Source organism: Ranitomeya imitator, chromosome 9, assembly GCF_032444005.1.
Source record: "Ranitomeya imitator isolate aRanImi1 chromosome 9, aRanImi1.pri, whole genome shotgun sequence".
Classification (NCBI taxonomy): domain Eukaryota; kingdom Metazoa; phylum Chordata; class Amphibia; order Anura; family Dendrobatidae; genus Ranitomeya; species Ranitomeya imitator.
The window spans coordinates 45,789,300-45,814,673 of NC_091290.1; the positions used below are offsets into that span (position 1 = coordinate 45,789,300).

General features: G+C 41.9%; 1 protein-coding gene across 6 annotated transcripts in view; it reads left to right on the forward strand.

Moving 5' to 3' along the window:
* The window catches only part of TSPAN4 (tetraspanin 4), a 708,534-nt gene that overhangs the window by 54,903 nt on the left and 628,257 nt on the right, over positions 1-25,374 (forward strand). The window contains exon 1 of one of the 6 annotated variants that reach the window (XM_069740225.1): positions 12,776-13,021. The exons of the other annotated variants lie outside the window; for them this stretch is intronic. The gene's annotated coding sequence lies outside the window, so the exon portion shown is untranslated. Of the gene's footprint in view, positions 1-12,775; positions 13,022-25,374 lie in introns of those variants that run through there. 6 annotated transcript variants of the gene reach the window in all.

A 25,374-nucleotide genomic window follows, 5' to 3' on the forward strand; every position in this document is an offset into this window, starting at 1 on the left:
ACTCTGGCCATCCATTTGTGTATTACATGGACTCCTGAGAGTGGCGCTCATTCTGGCCGTCCATTTATGTATTACATGTACTCCTGAGAGTGGTGCTCACTCTGGCCGTCCATTTGTGTATTACATGTACTCCTGAGAGTGGTGCTCACTCTGGCCGTCCATTTGTTTATTACATGTACTCCTGAGAGTGGCGCTAACTCTGGCCTGCCATTAGTGTATTACATGGACTCCTGAGAGTGGCGCTCACTCTGGCCTTCCATTTGTGTATTACATGGACTTCTGAGAGTGGCGCTCACTCTGGCGTTCCATATGTGTATTACATGAAGTTCTGAGAGTGGCGCTCACTCTGGCCTTCCATTTGTGTATTACATGGACTCCTGAGAGTGGCGCTCACTCTGGCGTTCCATATGTGTATTACATGAAGTTCTGAGAGTGGCGCTCACTCTGGCCTTCCATTTGTGTATTACATGGACTCCTGAGAGTGGCGCTCACTCTGGCCGTCCATTTGTGTATTACATGGACTCCTGAGAGTGGCGCTCACTCTGGCCTTCCATTTGTGTATTACATGGACTCCTGAGAGTGGCGCTCACTCTGGCGTTCCATATGTGTATTACATGAAGTTCTGAGAGTGGCGCTCACTCTGGCCTTCCATTTGTGTATTACATGGACTCCTGAGAGTGGCGCTCACTCTGGCCTTCCATTTGTGTATTACATGGACTCCTCAGAGTGGTGCTCACTATGGCCTTCCATTTGTGTATTACATGGACATGGACCTATTTATGACCGCCAAAAGGGAAAATGTATGGCTAGTCCAGAAATAAACTTTTGGAGATAATTTATGAAACTGATTTTTCTCTGAGCAGACTTCAATCCGAAAATGTGGCAAATTCATGCAGCAGCTCTTTAAATGGGAAAAGTAGAAACTGTATTTGAAACAAACTTTGTATAGATCTACATTAGTACAGGTGAATATAAGAAAATTTGTAATATATCTTATTAGAGAAATATGCTTCTTTCTCCACTTATGAGACACTTCTCCTATTATCCCCTCCCTCCTGAACACTTCTTTTACTTTGAAAAACAAAGCAGCTTAACTTTCTTTGTCATGCTCAAAGTTTGGCAGACCGCCATAATGATCAGGTTACACCTGCTATTAAACTCTGTAGAGAGGGGAGGAGGAATGAGGCACAGGATGACAAAATGTACAGAGTGTGAGACACAAAAATATTGTGCTGATACTTCTAGTAAGTCTAAAATCTTCATTTCTTTACTTATTTTAGACCCTCTAATATTCTGTTTACAATCTGCTCCTACCTTCTGACTTTTCTATTGCAATGTTTTCTTTCCCAGTGACACGTGCTGGTTATAAGATCTGCATGTTCAAAATGCTTCATGTATGAGCCTTTCTCGGACTCCTGTCTCTTTCTGTAGCCCATAATAAATCTCTCCCTTGTGAATATAGACACTGGTGCTGAGAAACGAGATTTCTTTTTCCTTCTGCAGTCTCCTCTCTCTATACTAGAACACAGTCTGTGTGATATCTCCCTCCTCTCCCTGCAAACTGTGTTTTGTTCTTTTTCCTCCCGTTTGACACCCTGTGTGAACTGCCCTCCCTGATGACTTAGATGCTTTCCTCTGTCTCCAAACTCTAATCTACTATGTGCAACATTCTTCACCTCCCTGTAGCAATTCCTAATTTTATAGAGGGAATGCAGAAGAACTGCATAATGTAAGTTTCTTAAAAAAAAAAAAAAAAAAATTCTCTAGAACTAATTTGTGGAATACATTTCTTCACTATCCGGACATAAGTGAGGAGCGTACAGATCCTCTTTAAATATATAATGTGAAAAATGAGTTTGTGTATGGAGGATATATAGAAGGCAAGTGCGGGAATTGTGAATTTCCCACAGTCCTTTGAATTATTTTCTGAAGATTCTCAAAGTTTATGAAACTTAAAACATTTGATAAATTTGGGTCTTTTTTTAAAACTTCTGGCTCTAAAGGGGGTACTTTACCTAATGGTGTTACACCCAATACATGTACACTACCCCAAGCCGCCTAGTGTGGGCAGTTACATGGCACGTTGCGTTCCCACCCGACCCGGTAACAGTTAATATTACGGTAATCTAGCCGTGCTTGGATGGTAATTACTATCCGGCGTTGGGCGTGGAACAAATGTGAAGCTGTCAGTCGGGTGAGGAAGTGAAGCAGTGTCTGAGTCTCACGTCTGTAAAGCTTTGTCGGTGAGATTATAGGGTAGCACGGCTTCATTTCCCAGCCAGCTGATCTGCTTTCTTGTTTATACGCGGCTCATCGCTGGACTCTACAAGTGTATATGTATCTGTGCCATCTGTGTGTTTGTGTAGCTGGTTATCTCATCATGTTATGATCGCTCTTGCCGCATTCTGAGCCATGTTTACTTGTTTTTTTACTTTGCAAGTTGTGTAATACGACAGAAAATATATTGGTTCAGTACTAGCCCCGTGATTGTCATGAAACACAGGCTGATGGCTAATGGCTCCCTGGCGGGAACGCTCATCCCAAATATGGCTAATGGCTCCGTAGCGGGAACGCTCATCCCAAATATTATGGTATGTGATTGCTTATGGAATAGCACTCTCGGGTAAGGAAAATGGGAAAAGTTAGGGCACCCAATGTAATGTTTTAAAGTATTAAGAGGTAATGTTTCTGACTCCTTTTTTTTTTAGATAGGTTATGCCTATTTAGATCCAAGTTGGGACGTTCAAGAATCTTCCATGACTTTATTTCCATTTATTCTTTGGATTTAACGCAATATTTAGAATCGTTGTCATATTATTAGGCTTGGTTGCGCTTCAGTCTTTTGAAAGTTTGAAAGTTTCAGTAGCTGATAGTGAGGGTCCCACTGCTGCTGGGGCCCTGTCCTATTCCAAATACAGGGGCTCTGGAGTGCCCTATTCGAATGAAGCAATGGTCCCTTCAGGCTGTGTGCACACGTTGCAGATTTTTTGCGTTTTTTTTTTCGCTATAAAAACATGATAAAAACGCATACAAAATCATCTCATCATTTAGAATGCATTTCGCAATTTTTGTGCACATAATGCGTTTTTTTTCCACTAAAAAAACGCATTGCGGTAAAAAACGTAGCATGTTCATTAATTTTGCGAATTTTTTGCGGATTTCCCACTATATTATTGCATTGGGAAATCACCGGAAAAAAACGCAAAAAATCTGCAAAAAAAGAGCGAAAAACACATGCGGATTTCTTGCAGAAAATGTCCAGTTTTGCCCAGGAAATTTCTGCAAGAAATCCTGACGTGTGCACATAGTCTCAGTATCACAGTCATTTGCTGGTGACAGCTAAGTGCTATCTCCAGATGTGCAGTAAACAATGAATGCAGTGGTGGCACGTATTAGCGGGACCATTGCTCCAAGCAAATGGGGCACTTTAAGCACCACTTAGGCATTTTTTTAATTTCACCTGGACTAGTAATGCATGTTCAATCATCTCAGTAATATGGTTATCTGTCTTTTGCTGTCCTTTGTGCGGCTCCAGTCATCATCTGCTAGTTGTGACCTGCTGGAGCACTTCTGTGTTTGCTGGGTGGGCAGGAAGTCACAACTCTCTGCCAGTCTATGAGAGCAAGAACTAGGCCAAAACGAGGATGTCAAAGACTTACACTGAGAACTCGTGACCGTTAGCTCTGACTTCCAGTCAGGCAGAGGAACTGTGGTCATAGTATGGTGGAACGGGATCGGAGCAACACTGTATATTAACAGAGGCAGGGAACAGACTTTAGTATGGTAATAACACTCCGGTGGTGAAAAAAAGCCTAAGTGGTGCTTTGTGCCCCATTCTCCGGATTGGTAGAGGTTCCACCATTCAGCAAATTCATCCATCACTTGTATAGGTGATAATTTACTCTTATGATACAACTGCTTTAAAGAGGTTGCCCACTACTTTTATCTTGATTTTTTTTACTGATTGTTATTATTTATTTTAAAGCACCCTTAATTCCAGGGTTCAGTTCATGTAAAGAGAAGTCAACAATTAAATACTGTAGTAGATATATTAAATACACATTCAATAAACAAACTAATGCTGGCAGTCTGGTGCAAAAGGAGAGCGGACCCTTCTCTCATGGGTCTACAATCTACATGGTTTTGGGGAAGGAGACATTAGGTTAGGGAGTTGGAACAGCACTGGTGAAGTGGCAGCAAAGTTATTGCAAGTTGTAGGTTTCCTTAAAGAGATGACTTTTCAGATTGAGTCTGAAGTTTCAATAGTAGAAGACCATCCGATACGTTGAGGTAGTGAGTTCGAGAGGATGATGGCTGCTCGGGGTAAAATCTTGTAGACAGTTGTAAGATTAACATAAATTGGCAGAGTAAACATGTAGATCTTGTGAAGACTGTAGATTGCATGTGTAGAGGTATCGGGATAGTCGATCGGTGATGTATGAGTGAGACAGATTATGGACGACCTTGTATGTCATTGTTAATATTTTAAAGTGGGTTCAATGGGCATTTGGAAGCCAGTGGATTAGCAGAGTGGTAGTGAGAGGTGGATTTATTGGGCAGCGGAGTTGAGCATAGATTGGAGGGTGCGAGAGTGATATTTGGGTGGTCACAGAAGAGGATATTGGAGTAGTTGAGGCCAGAGATGATGAGGGCCTGGATTTGGAGTAGTGGAGTCAGAGTTTTTATAAAATGGACCAACTCTGACACTTAAAACATATAATAAATTGGATACAGTAGTTCAATGTAGGATGTGCTGTAAATGTTTTCTTAAGAATTTGGGAAACTTATGAAATGTCTGTTCTATTCCTGATCTAAGGATCTCGGCTTTTAGTTAGGATGAATCTGTGCTGCAGTTTATGCACATGCTCAGTAGTGGCCAGGGCTGTGGAGTCAGTCAGGGGAATTGAGGAATCAGAGCTTTGACTTACCGACCCCACAGCCTTTGCGTATACTAATATTTTTGTTGATTTGGTGTTGAAGAAAGGGCAGAATCAGGAAATATTTTTGAGCTCGAGCCACTTGAGGTTGTAAGGGTTTAGTGGCAGGGGGTGTGAAAGACAGCAGAGTCAAGGGTTACATGAAAGCAGCGGACTTGTGAGACAGGGAAAGCGTGATGTTTTTTATTGTGACGGGACTCTGAAGAGGGTTGAGTGAGATGGAGGAAAGATTGAGTTTGGGTTTTGTCTACATTGAGTTTCAGTGACCGCAAAGAAGAAGGTTATGGGGGAAGAGCATTGGACTGTTGTGCGGGGGTTGTACGTTAATCAGCACCTTTTTGCTTCAGTAGGAGCTGATCTGCACTAACCAGGAGCAATGAATATTATTACCTTATGCAATTAGGTTGTTTCAAAGGGCTTGGCCACATAAAATGTCTGCTGATGGAGGAGTCTGTGACCAGAGCTGTCCATCCTTTTCTATTGGAGGAGGCTGATGGACAGTTCTGGTCACAACATGCATTGCATAGACAGTAAAAATATATATAGTTGAAATGAACTCTCCGCTCTGCATATATATCAGACTTTGCTTTTCGGGTGGGACCTGATTGCTCTGATGGGCAGCAAAAACAAGAGAAAAAAAAGTGTAGGAAAAAGCAGGTACGAGCACTTATACAATTTAAGCCATTAGGCTGTTTGGTATTCATTTTAAGGATCCAGAACATTTCCCTTAAAAACACCTTTTTTTTCCAATGTCATTCTGTCCCATGCCATAATTCCATGTCTGGGGAAAAAACAGTTTTCAACCTGGATGGTACCAAGATGCGACCGTCCAGGCTGAGAACCACTGATGAATGACCTGCCGCGAATGCAGCGACAGTGATCGGCGGTGACGTCATCGAGGTTACCTCCTGTCACTGAGGCTACGTTCCCAGCCGGGCTGAACTGCAGTAACCTCGGTGAGATCACCGCGAGCACCGTGAGAGTTTTTCTCGTGGGCAGAAATCCCATGCCCACTATCCCATACCCACGTATCACCCACGGAGAAGGACATGCGGCGTATCTCCAGACCGCGGCACGTCTCTTTTGCGGAGACGCGAGCCTCCGCAACATAAATTTCACCTATATAATGTATTGGCCACTGTGATTCCGCACGGTTCAGTGATCACATGCCGATTCACCTGTGTTCAATAGCCGGCAGTGTTTTTTGATGCAGCGGACAGGTGCTGCATCCAGAGCACTGCCAATTACTGAATGTCTGCACTTGCACTAAAGAGGCCAGGAAACAAGCGTCGAACGACTTCAATATTGTCGATCACGCTCATTTAGCGGCCTGAACTTAGCGCTTGTAAATGCATCAGAAATGTTTCTGTGTGATGGTGCAATATGTGACCATTTGGGGCCCCACTTTAAACTTTTGCTCAGGGCCCCACTTTATCTAAAACCGGCCCTGCTAAGGGGTGAGTTTTCTCCTTGCGGATAGCGACATACCAGCTCTGGCATGCCAAGGTAAGTAGGCTTATTTGCCGTGCAATGCTCCTCTGGAAATTTAATATGCAAGTTGCCTCTTCGGAGAGGAAGAAGACTTGAACTCTATAGCAGCTGCTGTTGGAAGCAGCGATCTTACAAGTCACTATCGACCCCTTAACGAGCCTTGAAGTGTAACTAGGGGTAAAAGCCAAATCAGAATCCCAATTTGAGACACAGTGTTTCGGGCTATTACCCCTTGTCAGTGCAAAGTATGAGAACTGATTTGGTTAGATGAGGCAATTTGCATATTAAATTTAGGTAATTAACCAAATTTGCAATATCTGAATTATTTTGATTGTGACTGTATAGTGTAAGAACTTGTATTTCCTTACCAAACAAATATATGATAAACTGTTACCCATAGGTTACTCTCAACTTAACAGAGCAACAAGTCTGTGTCTATCATAAGACGCTTCGCCTATCGATTTGCGAGGAGGGAAGACGTGTGCTGAATTCCTACATCTCCACCTGTCTATAGCCTTGCAGAACCCTTCCCCAGAGAGCCTGTTGCTGACAATTAGTAGCTTGCTCTGCGTTCTCGGCACTCCTGTATCCATCCTGCTGTCTTCTAAATAACTCTGCTTTTACTGATGTGCATAACGTGCAATTTATCCCCAGCACCATATTCGCCTAACCTAACCCGACTGAATGCAGCACAAGATGAAAGACCCAACGCAGGAGCTTCAGAAAATTACTTTTCGTTGCTAAAACAAATGTAACTTATTGTCTTCTACTTCATCTTGAGCGGAGTGTATTCGCTGACCAGCTTGGCAATATCCATGATTTATTTCCTTCCTTTTGTGTATTGACAGCAAAACGGATAAACAGATAACAGAGGTTCTAGAAACTGCAACAGAAGATGAGTGTGTGCTTTAAAGGGGGAGAATTTACAAAATACATTTCCTTTAATTGCTTTGAAGTATAATGTCACAAGATTTAGGGTACAGCCGTTGGCTGCATGCTGCGAAATTCTGCACACTGTGACAGTCAATTGTCCCATGACTTTTTCACGATCATACAGCCATTATTGTCACCTCGTTTGTACATAAATGTATTCTACCACCGAAGCACGGCCGCACCGTCTCGTCGTTCCCATAGGCTACTTTCCTTTCCCAACTTTTTCACGTTAATGATTACTGTTTACCTGATGATCCCAATTCATCAAGACTAACGTTTTGAAAACTTGTCTTCATTAAGTGATAGCCGGAGTAATGTGCTCAATCAATTAACAGACGTGCAGCTCTTTAATGAATTTGGCGTGTTTTTGAACCGCCATGAATGTGCACCAGCCAGGGATTAGCATTAATTGTTGTCATGATTTGCACAACCTCTTGAGGCAAATTTTGATAAATTTGCTGGGAGCCCTTGGCCATGAACTGTCCTGCCCTAGCTTCGCACACTTTTCTTTTACGACAGAGATGGCCAAGACTTGGGTAACAATTCCAAAAGTTGTTAAGTTTTGAGCCAAAATTCTGGCAAAAACTTCTTGATGAATTGGGCACGATTAATTTTAATTGTGGCCGGAATCTGGATAATTGGACTAAAGACTTTTGTAAACAGATATAACAAGTACTTGTGGAGCGCCCTCACAAAATATGAATGTTATATATACTCCCAAAATAATACACAGAAAATCTACAGATTACCCTGCAAAAAAATAAAAAGCCCCTCACTCAGCTCAATCAGCTGAAAAATAAAAAGGTTACGACTGTCAGAAAGAAGTGACAAAAAACAAACTACCTTTTTACATGATAACGATCATCAGAAAATGACCTCATGTTTTTATGTTACATATCATAATATTTGTTTAAAAAATGATATTTGTCTAAAAAAATGTGTAATGTTACAATGTTCCTGTTCTTTCAAGTAACATTTTCAGAAGTCTCATTATCATCAGAGGATTACTGTCACGTCGCCTCCTCCTGCAGATGTGCCTGCCGCTCCTTCCCCTGATCCCCGGTATATTTACCCGTCCCGGCACACTCCTGGAGTGTGCGCGCGTCACCCGATCTCCTCCCTTCCTGTTTCACCGCCGGCTCCTGGGTCTAATCGGGTGCGCGTGCACACCTCGCACTCCAGTCTCAGCAGCGCACGCGCACTTCCTTGGTCTGGCCTGCGGTCGCTCCGTTCCTCCACTCTATGATCCATGAGGATCCTGCCCCTGAAGTCCGGCCGCACGCATCCTATTTCAGGTAGCCTCTCTCCCTGCTCTACCTTCCTGTCTGTTTTGCCTCATGCTCTTCCCTATATCGTGCGCCATCCTTCCCTGTGTCCTCTTTGTCTTCCCTCCTAGTGCCGTTCGTCCCAGCCTGCTCCTTGCCATCTTCGTGTCTCCAGTCTCTCCTGAGTGTTCGTCTTCCGTCATCCTTTTTCTGTTATTTGGCAGCCTTCCCTGGGGTTCCCAGTCCCGGCCATCTGTTGCTAGTCCGTCCTTGCTTGTGTCTCCTACCTTCTGTCCCCGGGTATCAGCTTCCGCAGCAATAGTCTCCCTTGGGCCTGCCCCTGACGCTCCCTGTATTGGGGGTGGCCCACTAGGTCACCTCACCCTTGGGAGGTTCGCTGTCGCGGTCCTGCGGGTTCCCCTTAGGAGTTCCACAAGTCTCACAATTACAGTGACAGGCAACTCCTTTATACACAGCTGATAACACCGGATCCACCAATCACAATAGACGATGTCACAGCTGACCTCCTCCTCCTCAGCCGACCTCCTCCTCCTATCTTCACATTCACCTTCAGATGTTCTGATGTCACAGCTGACCTCCTCCTCCTCAGCCGACCTCCTCCTCCTATCTTCACAATCAGCGTGTGGATCATTAGATGATTCAATACAAAAGATAGGGCTGGAGTCTGTTCATTGTGGCTAATGTGCTTGAGATTTTTCTGAAATAAAAAAAAAAATAGAATTTAAAAAAATATATATCTGTAGTTATTGTCATACAGACCATCAGCTCTACTGTGTTTACATGTAGCTTAAATGCTGCATTTTGTTTTGCTTTTGCTTTGTTTCTGCAGGTGCCTGCACCAAAATATGCTATAACAGTATTCTTTAATTATGACGTTTGAGCTGGGTTTTTTTCTTTTGTTGCTTTTCCTTTTCAATTCATTGTGTTTTTGTTGCAGATTTGAAGCAGTGTTTTAATGCATATTTTTTAGTACAGAAAATCTTTGATTCTGCACTTAAAAATGCAGCATTGTTTTTTACATGCATTTTTTTCAGGCTTCCCATAAAAGTCTGTTGAGAATAAATGCACCTAAAAACACAGTTCAACAGCGTCTTTAAATGCACAGCGGGCATGGGTTTTCATGAACTTGCATCTGCTTTGCTTTGACAGTAAGGGTATGTGCACACAATGAGTAAACACTGCGGGTTGGATGCTGTGTACTTGTGCAGTGTCCAACCCGCAGCGTCCGCAGCGTCCAGCATAGTCGATGGAATTTCAAGAAATCCCATGTCGACTGTGCATCTAGAGACGCCTGCGGCACATTCGCGGAGACGGACATGCGGCACATCTCTCCAGACCGCAGCATGTCAATTTCTCTAGAGAAATTTCACCCTTACAATGTATTGGACGCGGTGAATCCGCATGGTTCAGTGAACACATGTGGATTCACCTGCGTTCAATAGACATTCGCTGCATCCAAAGTGTTGCCAATTCCTGATCGTCTGCACATAACCTTAAAAGCAGTACAAAAAACATGAAAGGGTAAAAAAAACGCACTTACGCTATATGGGAAAATGGCCTAGTACATTGGAAGTTTCCTGGCATGCATCATGTCTAGTTCTGATTACTCTTCTATCCTAACCTTTGCAATTAAATGCACCACATGCACTTAGAAGTTGCTTTTTCGTGTATAAAGAATCTTGGAATCTTTTATTACATTTAAAGGGTTATTCCCATAATCAAAAGGTATCCCCTGCCCATGAAACCTGGATCCTAGAAACTGTCCATCTTGAATGGTGCACATGCATGGAACAAATGGCCATCTGCTTCATTCATTATCTATGGGGCTGCCGGGAATAGCCAAGCTCTGTACTGTGTACTCTCTGGCAGTTCCATAAACAATGAACGGAGAGGTGGTCAAGCATGCATGCCCCTCCGCTTTATAAAAAATGAGGCTACCTAGGTCCCAGCGATGCGTAAGGTACCACTATCCTATGGAATTGATGCAGAAAATATATGTACAAAGCTGTATCATTTTTCATCATACAATAAATAACCTTTATTTACTAAAACAAAAACCCCCTTTAATGTCGAGTGTATGATATCTACTATATAATTGTCTAAGGGTCACTTCCGTCTTTCTGTCCTTCTGTCTGTCTTTCTGTCTGTCACGGATATTCATTGGTCGTGGCCTCTGTCTGTCATGAAATCCAAGTCGCTGATTGGTCTCGGCAGCTGCCTGTCATGGCTGCCGCAACCAATCGGCGACGGCCACAGTCCGATTAGTCCTTCCCTACTCCCCTGCAGTCAGCGCCCGCTCCATACTTCCCGCAGTCACCGCTCACACAGGGTTAATGCCAGCAGTAACGGACCGCGTTATGCCGCGGGTAACTCACTCCGTTACCGCCGCTATTAACCCTGTGTGACCAAGTTTTTACTATTGATGCTGCCTATGCAGCGTCAATAGTAAAAACATCTAATGTTAAAAATAATTAAAAAAAATAATAAAAAAAATAACAAATCATTATATACTCCCTTTTCGCGACGCTCCGGTGACCTCCGGCAGGTTCCGGTGCCAAGGATGGTATGGGAGAAGGACCTGCCATGACATCACGGTCATGTGACCGCGACGTCATCACAGGTCCTGCGCAAGAAGGACCTGCCATGACGTCACGGTCATGTGACCAAACTACAAGGGGCCCTCGGAAGGTGAGTATATGTTTATTTTTTAACCTGTGACATAAGTGGCTGGGCAATATAATACGTGACTGGCCAATATACTACGTGGCTGGGCAATATACTATGTGGCTCTGTGCTGTATACTACGTGGCTGGGCAATATACTACATGGCTGGGCAATATACTACATGGCTGGGCAATATACTACATGGCTGGGCAATATACTACGTCACTGGGCAATATACTACGTGACTGGGCAATATACTACGTGGCTGGGCAATATACTATGTGGCTGGGCAATATACTATGTGGCTGGGCAATATACTATGTGGCTGGGCAATGTACTATGTGGCTGGGCAATATACTATGTGGCTGGGCAATATACTATGTGGCTGGGCAATATACTATGTGGCTGGGCAATATACTACGTGGCTGGGCAATATACTACGTGGCTGGGCAATATACTACGTGGCTCTGTGCTGTATTCTACGTCGCTGGGCAATATACTATGTAACTGGGCAATATACTACGTGGCTGGGCAATATACTATGTGGCTGGGCAATATACTATGTGGCTGGGCAATATACTATGTGGCTGGGCAATGTACTATGTGGCTGGGCAATATACTATGTGGCTGGGCAATATACTATGTGGCTGGGCAATATACTATGTGGCTGGGCAATATACTATGTGGCTGGGCAATATACTATGTGGCTGGGCAATATACTACGTGGCTGGGCAATATACTACGTGGCTGGGCAATATACTACGTGGCTGGGCAATATACTACGTGGCTCTGTGCTGTATTCTACGTCGCTGGGCAATATACTATGTAACTGGGCAATATTCTACGTGACTGGGCAATATGCTCTGTGCTGTATACTACGTGGCTGGGCAATATACTACGTGGCTGGGCAATATACTACGTGACTGGGCAATATACTACGTGGCTGGGCAATATACTACGAGGACATGCATATTCTAGAATACCCGATGCGTTAGAATCGGGCCACCATCTAGTTCATGTATAAATGATTAAATCTCGGAATTTCTGAGTGCTCGGCATTCTCTCCGGTATTATATATGGCTGTGCTGAGTGCTGTCACATTACACTAAATTATGATATCGGCCGCAGAATCAATGCTGACCTTCAGTGTTATGCATGACTATAAAATCCCAGACTGTAGAGAATAAATACTCTGAGTTTCCCTTCACTTTTGGATGTGACTTCTTCCAGCACACTTGTTACTGATGATCTATGTGACACTTTAATTTACACCGTAGTAACCTTTTCCGGATCATTGTCTGGTCATGATAATGTTAACCAAAAAGACAAGAAAAAACCCAAAAACTTTATTCTCATAAAGCAAGATGTCTCAGCTGCTGCTCGGGCTGCTTTTTCTTTTCTCTTTTTTTTTTCTATCCCTTTTATGTTCCTGCTATTAGAGGACACTTGTTCATGTGTTTAGAAGCAGAAGACAATTACTCCAGGGCTTTGGAGAAGTTCTTTTTTTGGATCTGCGTCTGACCCCTTCCGTTCAGTGCTCTGGCACTAAACCGGGAGATGAACTCTTTCTTCCGTTCACCCCTCCTGAAAAACCACATGCCTTTTTACAGTTTCTGCAGTCTTCTCATGTCACTGCTTCAGGACCATAAACTGAATCCAAGTCACTGTGGATTACATACCCACCCAGAATTTCACGGGACATTTTAAAAGGTAAGGCTAATCTAAAGAAGAGCGAAGATTTATTTCATCATTGTTCTGGGTCCCGTGACCATCAGCTGGAAAAGTAAGCAAATTCTGGAGGCAGATTTTGGGTTTGGTTAACGTCCGGACGACAAGTAGATTGCTGCTTAAAGTGCAGTTAAAAGGGGTCTCACTTTTCAACTCTTTGCAAGAAAAAATTGAGACTCGGGCTGGAGGGGGAGATGCATTTTGGAAAGGAGTAGAAGTATTCTAAGTACAAACCAAACACTAGGTCCTGTGACCTTGGAGTTACCGCTGATACAAACCTGGCTGTAGTGAAACCTTATCAACGCTATATATGAATGTGCACCCCCATTTCTTTTGCTATAGGGACACATTATTGCTGAAATTTATGGGCAGTAATCTGTCACATGCTTTGTACTGCAATAATGATTGTTTCCCGAGCCAGGCAACGTCATTCCTGATTTCTGTTTATTCCTCATACTGCTCCAGCTGTACCTCCTTTTTTTCATGAGTACTGTATTTTTTCACTTAGGTTTATTCCCTGTGCTATAATTGTATATAATCATTTTCAGCATACATTGCAGTCACAGCACATGCAGTTATAATAAGCATATAATTTCCTACCCATCTGTGATCTTTAAGTGGCGCTAAAATTCAGCACCAACCTTTTATTTATTTATTTTTTAAGGCTCCGTGAATATAATTTACAATTAATTCACTTAGGTTTGCTGTGTTTATTTGCTTGCTGCATTGCATGTCTCCCAAGGAATATCAGAAAAAAAGCAAAAAGTAGTCAATGGTATAATTGCATAGGAGAAGGTCTGCAGATGACAGCAAAGCTTCACTTTTGATTGACACTGGTTATTTTGTTGGCAAATATAAAATCCTATCATCTTCAAGTACTGTACTGCAATATACTGATTGTTCCTGACATGGTGGTCCAGTGCTACATTTAGCCGGCTCCTATAGCTCTGTGCAGCACAGATTTCTAGGAGTCAGAAGAGCATGCTTTTTCCAAATAATGCCCCAGCAGGTTGTGCTGGGAGATGTTGGCTCAGCAGCTGCCATGAAAGCACAGGGGTGAGCAGCCCGCTGCACTCCAGGGGTTGTGACGCTACTACTAAACGACGGCGGTCAGGACATGCTGGGAGTTGTAGTCTTACAGCAGCTAGAGTTTACAGTGTAAAATCAAATTCCATCATTGATTAACATGTTTATGTCAAGTCAAAAATTTAAAGGGATATTCCATAAAATGTGCCATAAATGATTAAAGTTAACCTGACAGCAGGATGTGCCCATAGAAGGTAATATTAGTGCTGTATAAGCCTTACAATGCCGTTTTTTAAAATAATTTTTGTATTATCACTTTGCATTGCTGCATTGTGTTTAAAAATGTTTAACACTGGCGTATGGGTGCCCAAACTGATCCGTGACCACGGTCAGCCATTCCAACAGCACATTAGTATGCATGCAGCAGCAGTGTGATTGACAGCCCTGCAGTGTCAGTCATGCCGCTGTGGGGGTGATATCCGCACGCTCGCATTAAGAGTCATTGTTAAACACACTGCAGCAACACTGAGTGACAACACAGGGATCAATAAAAACCCTATTCCCGCTATTCCATGCTTTCTAGGGTTAAACCTGCTTTCAGGTTCCCTTTGAAGTGGGAGCACTCATGTTTTTTGTCTGTATAGCCAATTCCTTGTTAAGTTGCACTAAAGGCTGTGCGCATGAGTTGCATTGTTGTTATGTTTTTTTCAGTGCAGATTTGTCACAAAACCTGAAGGGTTTCCTGATGCCAGCAAAGTGAATGAGAATCATGAAGACGTTGCTTATTTGTGTCTTGCAGATTTGGTGCAGATTTACATCTGCACCACATCATTTCTTTCAGTGTTTTTGCTGCAGATTTCACTGATCCTAATAAGTGGGGAAAAATCTGCACCAAAAAAGACAAGTAAAAAAAAAAGCAGTAAAAATGTTCTTTTTTGCCATTGCGTTTTTTCTGCCAAGAGATGCAGAAATTTTTGCACCAAATACTTAAAGGGAACCTGTCACCCCCAAAATGGAAGATGAGCTAAGCCCACCGGCATCAGGGGCTTATCTTCAGCATTCTGGAATGCTGTAGATAAGCCCCCGATGTATCCTGAAAGATGAGAAAATGAAGTTAGATTATACTCACCCAGGGGCGGTCCTGTCCGATGGGCGTCGAGGTCCGGCGCCTCCCATCTTTCAGGATACAGCGGGGGCTCATCTACAACATTACAGAATGCTGTAGATAAGCCCCTGATGCCGGTGGGCTTAGCTCATCTTCCATTTTGGGGGTGACAGGTTCCCTTTAATGTGTGCACATAAGAAAACTCACCTGTCTTTAGGTTAAATTATAAATATCTGATTCCTAGGGACCAATACTCTGACACCCACTGATCAACTAGAATGTGGGTCCTGGACCCTCATTGTCCCTGTGTCATATTGTATTAGTATTGGTACTAATTATGCCAGGATGGAGTTATATGGTCTGGTCGCACGTGATCGCTTCTGCTCCATGTTTCCATCAGTAGTGTAACATTTAGGCCCTGATTTATCGTTTGCCTTTTTCACATTATTTTTCTTATCTTGTCCTTCTTTTGCACTGGCAAATTGTTGGTCAAATTCATAAAAAGGACACACAATGTTTAGTGAATTGGCTCAAATTCAAAGGAGTCTTATTTTTTTAGCTACTTTGCACCTTGTTCGAGAAAAGAAAAGGTGCCTAATCCTCTTAATAAGCCTTAGAACATCACACTTTAGGCTTCAAAAACATGTATTTTGTTCTTTATCAGTCTACTGGAGTACGATTGAGAACATTTTTTGAAACATTTAGAAAACTTGTTGCCTTGTTGAAAACTGATGCATTAGGTAAAACCTCTCGATAATGAAAACCACGTCCTGAATGCTGAAGAAAAATAAACTAGACAAAGCCAAGTAAAATACTTCAAGCAAGTACAGTTTATGTACAAAAAGCGCAAATTAAATTATAAGACACAAATAAAAAAAGGCATTTTTGCAATAATTTTTACTCCCCAAAAAAGACGCAAACATGATGATGAACAACCCCTAAGCCCCTACATGTTTAGGGCAGAGTTTCTTCTTGTTCTAGTGCATGTTGGCTTCAAAACCCGAATGACTGGGATTAGTAGTAAATACGGGGTACTTATACATACAGTCATGACCAAAAATGTTGGTACCCTTGATATTTATCCAGAAAATCAAGTATTTCTCCAAAAAAATTATTGCAATTACACATGTCTGGTATACATATTTATGTCCTTTGTGTGTATTAGAACAACACAAAAAAAATGAGTAAAAAAGGCAAATTGGACATAATATCACACTAAACCCCCAAAATGGGCCGGACAAAATTGTTGACACCCTCAACTTAAAGGGAACCTGTCACCCTGTTTTTTCAATATGAGATAAAAATAGTGTTCAATAGGGCCTGAGCTGTGCTTTACAATAGTGCCTTTATTATCCCCTGATTCCCCACCTTTGCTGCCAAAATACCTTAGTAAACCCGCCGTTTTCGGCTGTCAATCATGCTGGTCTGGTCAAATGGGCGTTGTGAAATCGCTGTTTCTCCCCCCGCTCCTCGGCGTGTCTGACGTAACTTGATCTGTGAATAGCACAGATTGCGCTCTTTTTTTGCAGTTGCGCAGTGCATTCGGCTCTAGCGTATGCGCAGTATGTATTGCCCAACTGTCGGCAAAGTGTACAATACATCATTGCGCATGCGCGGTTTTCCACTGTAACCTCTGTACCCCGGAAGTCTGGATATGCAAATAGTGTTGTCCTGGATGCAGGTAAACTTTTCCCATCCAGAACTGCTAGCGTAAGTTTTGTAACAAAATCACTCTATCTATCTATCTATCTATCTATCTATCTATCTATCTATCTATCTATCTATCTATCTATCTATCTTTCAATTTCTTTACAGCTATCTATCTCATTCTATCTATGGTATTTCTTCTAACTTTCCTATTCGTTCTTTCTATCTTTATATCTATCTCATCTATCTAACAGCAGATTACATACAACATACACCCCGCGACATACACCCTACAACATACAACATACACCCTGCGACATACACACTGTGACATACATCCAGCGATATACGACTTGCAACCTACCACATGTGACATGCAACATACTACATGCGAAATGCAACATAATACATGCAACATACTACATGCGAAATGCACCATGCGACATGCAACATACAACATGCGGCGTGTGACATACAACATGCGACATGCAACCACAAAAAGCAACATGCGACAACAAACGACATGCAGCAACTTGCGGCATGCGACAGTATGCGACAACATGTGACATGCAACGACAACATGCGACATGCAACATCATGCGATGACGTGCAGCAATATGCAACATGTGACACGCAACATGTGACGACATGCAACTACATGCGACATGCAACTACATGCGACAATATGCGACATGCAAGAACATGCAACATGCGACAATATGTGACATGCAACATGCGATTACATGCGCCAACATGCGACAGGCAAAAACATGCGGCAGCATGCGGCGACATGCGACAGGTGGCGTCATGCAGCTACATGCAAGAATATGCACCATGCGACAGCATGCAGCAACATGCGACACGCAACATGCAACAGCATGCACCATGCGACGACATGCAGCAACATGTGACGACATGCGGCAACATCATGCGACAACATGCACCATGCGGCGACATGCAACAGCATGCGATGACATGCGGCAGCATGCGACATGAGACACGCAACATGTGACAACATGCACCATGCGGAGACATGCAGCAACATGCGACAATATGCGGCATGGGGCAACATGCGGCGACATGCGACAGCATGAGGCAACATGCGACATGCAACAACATGCGTCATGCGACGACATGCAACATGCACCATGCAACATACAACACATACATACAATATATGCATATAGACATACAGTACATTAAACATAGAGTACATACTCACCATCACTTGTCACTTTGATCCCCGAAGCAAGTGTCATCTGTAATAAATATTAAAATAACAAACAACCTATATACTCCCTGTTCGCAGAAATCCAATGTAAACGAGAGTCCCTCGACGATCTCCCGTGGAGAACAGCAGCATCAGCTGATGTGACTGCTCTCCAGGGGCTCCAGGACTACAATGATGGAAGTTATGCTTCCCCAATGTATTCCCCACAAAAAAAGGAAAATAATAAACCATATACTACCTGTCCAATTAGTAGTGAGTGTCCCACGACGATCTGCGCTATAGAACAGTGACATCGGGTGATGTCACTGCTGTATAGGACCCTCATTGACACACTGACAGGAGACAATGGCTCCTGCAGTGCATCACTGAGAGGTTACCTTAGGACAAAGTCTCACTTTATGGCAATTGCTGCGTGGGAACTTCCTCACACAGCAGTGTCAGAAGTGAGACTAGGGACTATTTTCTCACAGGGGCGTAGGAATACATTGTGGGGAATACATTGGGGAAGCATACCTTCCATCATTGTAGTCCTGGAGCCCTTGGAGAGCAGTCACATCAGCTAATGCTGCTGTTCTCCACGGGAGATCATCAAGCGACACTTGTTTACATTGGATTTCTGCGGACAGGGAGTATATAGGTTGTTTGTTATTTTAATATTTTTTACAGATGACACTTGCTTCGGGGATCAAAGTGACAAGTGATGGTGAGTATACTCTGTTTAATGTACTGTATGTCTATATGTATATATTGTGTGTATGTGTTGTATGTTGCATGTTATATGGTGCATGTCGCAGGTTGCATGTCGTTGCATGTTGTCGCATGATGTTGCATGTCGGTGCATGTTGCATGTTGTCATGCTGTCGCATGTTGCCGCATGTCGTCCCATGCCACATGTTGCATGGCGCATGTTGCTGTATGTCATCACATGGTGCATATTGTTGCATGGTGCTGCATGTCGCATGTTGCTGCATGTCTCCGCATGGTGCTTGTTGTCACATGTCGTTGCAACGTGCGTGTCGCATGTCGTCGCATATCGCATGCTGTTGCATGTCGCAGCATGTTGCATGCTGTTGCATGTCTCATGGCGCATGCTGTGGCATGTTGCATGTTGTCGCCTGTTGCATGTAGCATGTTGCATGTCGTCGCATGACGCATATTGTCGCATGTAGTTGCATGTAGTCGCATGTTGCCGCATGCTGTTGCATGTCGCATGTTGACGCATGCCGCATATTGTCTCATGTAACACGTTGCATGTCGCTGTAGTCGCATTTTGTTGCATGTTGTAGCATGTTACATGTCGCATGTTGTCGCATGTTGCATGTCACATGTCACATGTTGCATGTTGTCGTCGCATGTTGCATGCAGTATGTCGCATGTAGTATGTTGCATGTAGTATGTTGCATATCACATGTGGTAGATTGCAAGATGTATATCGCTGGGTGGATGTCGCAGGGTGTATGTTGTATGTCGCAGGGTGTATGTCGCGGGGTGTATGTTGTAGGTAATCTGCTGTTAGATAGATGAGATAGATAAATAGATAGAAAGAAGGAATAAGAAAGTTAGAAGGAATACCATAGATAGAATGAGATAGATAGCTGTAAAGAAATAGAAAGAAAGATAGATAGATAGATAAGCGATTTTGTTACAAAACTTACGCTAGCAGTCCTGGATGGGAAAAGTTTACCCGCGTCCAGGACATCACAATTTGCATATCCAGACTTCCGGGGCACACAGGTTACAGTGAGGAGCCGCGCATGCGCAATGATGTGCTGTATACTATGCCCACAGTTGGGCAAAGCATAATGCGCAGGCGTGAGATGAGACTTCAATGCGCAGGCGCGAAATACTACGCCAATGCCGGGGAGAAATTTCTTAGGCAAAAGCAAGTGGTGGGGGAGAAACAGCGATTTCACAATGCCCATTTGACCAGACCAGCGTGATTGACAGCCGAAAACATTGGGTTTACTAAGGTATTTTGGCAGCAAAGGTGGGGAATCAGGGGATAATAAATGCACTATTGTAAAGCACAGCTCAGGCCCTATTGAACCCTATTTTTATCTCATATTGAAAAAATGGGGTGACCGGTTCCCTTTAATATTTGGTTGCACACCCTTTGGAATAAATAACTGCAATCAATCACTTCCTATAACCTTCAATAAGCTTCTTACACCTCTTAGCTGGGATTTTGGCGCACTCTTCTTTTTCAACCTGCTCCAGCGGTATAGACAGGATGTCATCTTTACCAGTCCTGGTACAGACCACCATAGTGGGGGCACTGGAGTGACGGGGAATCAAAGAAGTACGGAAAATAACTTTCCTTCAATTTTTTCACAACGATTCCTTGCTTCTGTTAAACTTTTGAAGAACTGGTGGAAAACCCCTTTAACTAAGGCTACCTTGATGCATATTAAAATACATAGATCCTTCCAAAGTATTTATTACGGGAGGCAAGTAAATAATGAGAGCTTCAGGTGATCTTAGCATCCCAAATATTTCCTGACTTTCCTTCATATAGTTTGTATTTGGCAAACAAGAGAATTAAGCAGCAGATAGAGAAGCTTTTCATATCGCGCCATTAAATCGTCTATGCCCTTCTTTCTGTAATGCAAAATATTAAAAAAGATGCTGTCAGGCAGGGCAGTGGCTTAGTTTCCTGACACTTTATTAACATGTGAACTGTATTTCAGATTGTAATCTTGCACTGAGCAGAGAAGGAGATGTAACACGTCTTTTCCTTCCATCGCAATCCATTTTTTTTAAATAGAAGTCTTCAGCAGAAAGAAAAGAGCTGGAGCCTCCAACATTTAATGTCATCTCTGAACCAGATCTCCCGACGAGCAGCAACAATTTGTGATGTCAACATGACTTGAATTCAGAAACCTACTAATGTAATCTGTAACTGTGTGAGAGAGGGCACTACTTTATGTAATAGCTGAAAGGCGCCATGTCAGGATCCCTCATAGAACGTGTACAGTGCGTTTTATAGAAATAAGACCTGAGACTTGTAAGTTCAAGTGGGATCTGGTGGGGACAATAAAATAGAGGGCGTAGATTTTTTTTTTTGCCTATTCTTTGCAACATGGAAAATTTATGCTGCCGTTTGTTTAAAAACAAAAAAATAATTTGGTATAGAATTGGTTTAGTCTGGATGACAACTACGGTATTTTGAAGATGACCTTTCACTTGTCATAAATACCGTATGTAATTGTTTTTTATAAGGTGTTTGCTATTCTCTTCCATCTGCCCTTATGTATCTTTTGTCATAGCGCCTCTCCATTCCTGAGTTATGGCCTCCTTCTTCCCTCCATGTAAATTTAGGATTTTAGGCAATCGGCATAGGCCTTAAGAGCCACATAAAGAGTTGATGATGACTACACCCACTTGGCACACAAGATTCATGAAATTGGTGGCAAGTCAAAACTGGGCTTCCTTCCCATCTTGAACTGCAAAAAGTAGCAAAAATTGCCCCCACATTTTGACATATTAAATGACATATTAAAAAATACACTAGGAGGGGAGTGGATCGACGTTGTGCCAAGTTTTCAAACTTTTTATAAAGTTGGAATTGATGAATCGGGGAGAAAACATTTGGAATTGCTAGACTCTTCGGAAAAAAAAAAGTTGTAAATAAAATAATGAAATGGGTGAACAAAATAGGGGCAAACCTAAGCAAAAAACAGGGTTGAAGTCAATGATTATCAGGGTCTAGGTTTAGATACAGGGAAGAGGCAAGAATATCTCAGGAATGGAGAGGCAGAGAAACAAACAAAAATAGAATGCCAGAGTCAGGAGAATGGCGACATTTATTCTAGGTAACAAAAATACATATTTGTGTAACATTGCTGTAATGCTTCCTACCCAATGGAGCTCAACAAGGGGGCAGTAAAAAACAATGTTAACAAAATAATTAGTTTTTGCATTGCCATATTATGATAGTTTTACCTTTTTTATCTTCCTGATCTGACAGAACCACTTGAGGGTTTGTTTTTTTGTGGGACGAGTTAGTGTTTTCATTAATACTGTTTAGTTTTTTTTAATCCTTACTTTTACATGCGACTTTTTGATCGCTTGATATTTCATTTTTTGCTTGTCAGTATGATGAAAACGCTACATTATGTATTCATTAATATTTACAACATTCATACAACATTCACCAATATGGGATAAATAGTGTGTCAGGTATATAGTTCAAGGGTAATGACATGTCTGATATGCGGGGGTAAGAAGGCTAATAGGCCATGTAATGCTCCTCTGAGAAATTAAACATATGCAAATTGTCTCTTCAAAGAGGAAGAGGACTGTAACTCTAGTGCCACATATTGGAAATTGCATTTCTAAAAGTCAATATCAACCCATAAATAAGCCAAACCAGAAATTCAATTTGCAGACGCGTGTTTAGAGCTGTTGCCGCTCATCAGTGCAAAGCAAAGATCTGATTTGACTGTATGAGAGGCCTCTGACAGTGACACTATAATTCAACATCCTCTTCCTCTCTGAAGAGACAAATCGTGAATGATGATAGAACTGAAGACTTTTTCTTTTGATCCTTTCTTGACAATAACACAGAAGAAAGTTAAATGATTTATTTACAGCTTAATTATTAAGGCTTTGTCAGTTTACAGTTGTTAAAAACAAGCGTTACAGAAACTTATTTTCTCAAAGTTCTTTTTATTTATTGAAGGGATTTTTTACAGTAGATGTGAAGGGGACGGCAAATAAGATTTTACACTTTCTTTATCTTTTGTTTTCAGCACATGGGTGTTTAAAAATTATTTTTGCTTCAAATTGTTTCCAACATTTTCAGTTTAACTTTAACCCCTTAGTGACTGAGCCAGTTTTGACCTTAATGACCAAGACAATTTTTACAATTCTGACCACTGTCACTTCGTGAGGTTATAACTCTGAAACGCCTCAACGGATCCTAGTGTTTCTGAGAATGTTTGTGTTTTTTTGTGACTTATTGTACTTCATGATAATGGTAAAATTTCTTCGATATGACTTGCGTTTATTTTAGAAAAAAATTGAAATTTGGCAATATTTTGGAAAAATTTGCAATTTACAAAATTTTAATTTTTGTGCCCTTAAACCAGAGAGTTATGTCACACAAAATAGTTGATAAATAACATTTCCCACATAACAAGTTCACATCAGCACAATTTTGGAAACATAATCGTTTTTTGATAGGACATTAGAAGGGTTAAAAGTTGACCAGTGATTTCCCATTTTTCCAGCAAAATTTACAAAACCATCTTTTTTAGGGACCACATCACATTTGCAGTGATTTTGAGGGGCCAATATGACAGAAAGTATCCAAGAGTGACACCATTCTATAAACTGCACCCCTCAAAGTTTAACATTCAAGAAGTTTATTAACCCTTCAGGGACTTCATGAGAACTGAAGCAATGTGGAAGGGAAAAATTAATGTTTAACTTTTTTCACCGAAAAATTATTTTGGTCCCAAACTTTTTTTATTTTCACAAGGGTAGCAAGAGAAAGTGGACCACAAAATTTGTTGTGTAATTTCTCCTGATTACACCGATACCCCATATGTGGATGAAATCTACTGTTGGGGCGCATGGCAGGGCTCAGAAGGGAAGGAGCACTGTTTGAGTTTTTTAAGGCACCATGACACTTTTGAAGACCTCATGATGGGCCTAAACAGAGGAAACTCCAACAAGTTAACCCAATTTTGGAAACGACACCTCTAAAGGATTTTATACAAGGGTATAGTGAGCATTTTGAACCCACAGATACGTCACAGAATTTTATAAGATTAAGTCGTCATATTGAATATGTCGTAATTAGTGTTGAGTGGAAGTGCTCGCTACTCCAGTTTGCATCGGGCGCTCAGGTATGCACCGAGTATTGCAGGTACTCAAGTGACATGCTCAACTCACTGCCCCGCAAGTTTCGTGGCTATTAGACACCCTCAAAAAATGCGGGGATCGGAGATATTCGGTGCATACCCCATCACCCGATGCAAACTCAAGTAGCGAGCACTTGTGCTCAACACCAGCCATCATATCGTCGCCATTTTATTTTTTTTACTTTTGATAAAAACCCAATTCTAACTCCAACTCTAACACACCACTAACCTAACCGTAACCCCAACAAAACCCTAACACAACCCTAACCCCAACTCTATCTGCAAAGAAAAGAAAAGAATACATTTTTTTTAAATTTTATTATTTTACCTAACTAAGGGGGTGATAAACAGGGATTTGATTTACTATTTTTTTTTTTCTTTTGATCACTAAGATAGGGTCTATCACAGTGATCAAAAGCAACCAACAGGGAAAACTTCCTATTGTTGCCGGGTAGCAATTGGCATATCTCAGCAGGCGTACTGTGTATGCGCCCGCCACTTTCTTCTCTCTTCTCTGTTATGCTAGATCATATCAGAGGAGGTAGAAATTAATAGTAAATCTGAGGGTTTTTTTTTTTCATGATCGACGTTATTCAGTGAATTATGGCGATCACGTGACAGGGGACCGTAAAAACCGCACCTGATCATGTTTCCCCGGGTCTCAGCTACTTCCAGTAGCCGAGACCGTGGAGATTTTCCTAAGCTGGGAGTGCTTTATCCTTATTTCTTAGCGCTGTTAAAAGCGGTGCTGAGGAATAAGGCCTCTTAACTTCTGCGTGTCGGCGGTTGTTAAGCAGTTAAAGGGGGTACCTCAACATTGATAATGGTTACACATTCTTGTAAAAAAAGAAAGCCCAGTCAACTTTGAAATTGTAATCTTATTAAAAATCCACTTTGTTCTGAAGGGATTTAAGATTCTACCTAGGAGGATCTCATGCTGCTCCATCCTCCCGTCTACATAGAATCTTATCAGCACCAACTGCCATCTCCTATCTCAGGAATGGGAAAGTCTGGCTTCACTGAATACAGATTTTACCTCAGAATTGAGAATTTTGATGAGGACTGATAATTTTGGCAGAGATAGCAGAGTTCTCTGATGAGTTTTTTTACTTATTTCCATGTGTTTTATTGATTTATGAAATAACAATTAAAATGACAGTTATTCTTTAACATAGTTTTTTTATTTTTCTTTCATGTTTTTTTTCAATTCTTTCCTTCTATTTTCTTTTTCTTTAGTCTCTTTTCTTAACTTTCTTTATCTCGTCCTTTTCTTTTGTCTTCTTTTTTTATTTTCTTTCATTCTCTTCATTCTTTCTTTTTTTCTTTTTCTCCTTTTTTCTTTTCACAATTCTTTCATCTTTTGTTTCGTTCTTGATTTGCTTTCTCGTCTTCTTTTTCTTTCTGTTTTGTTTTCTTCTTCCCATGATCAGGATATTGCAATGTTTTGGGCACAGCATAT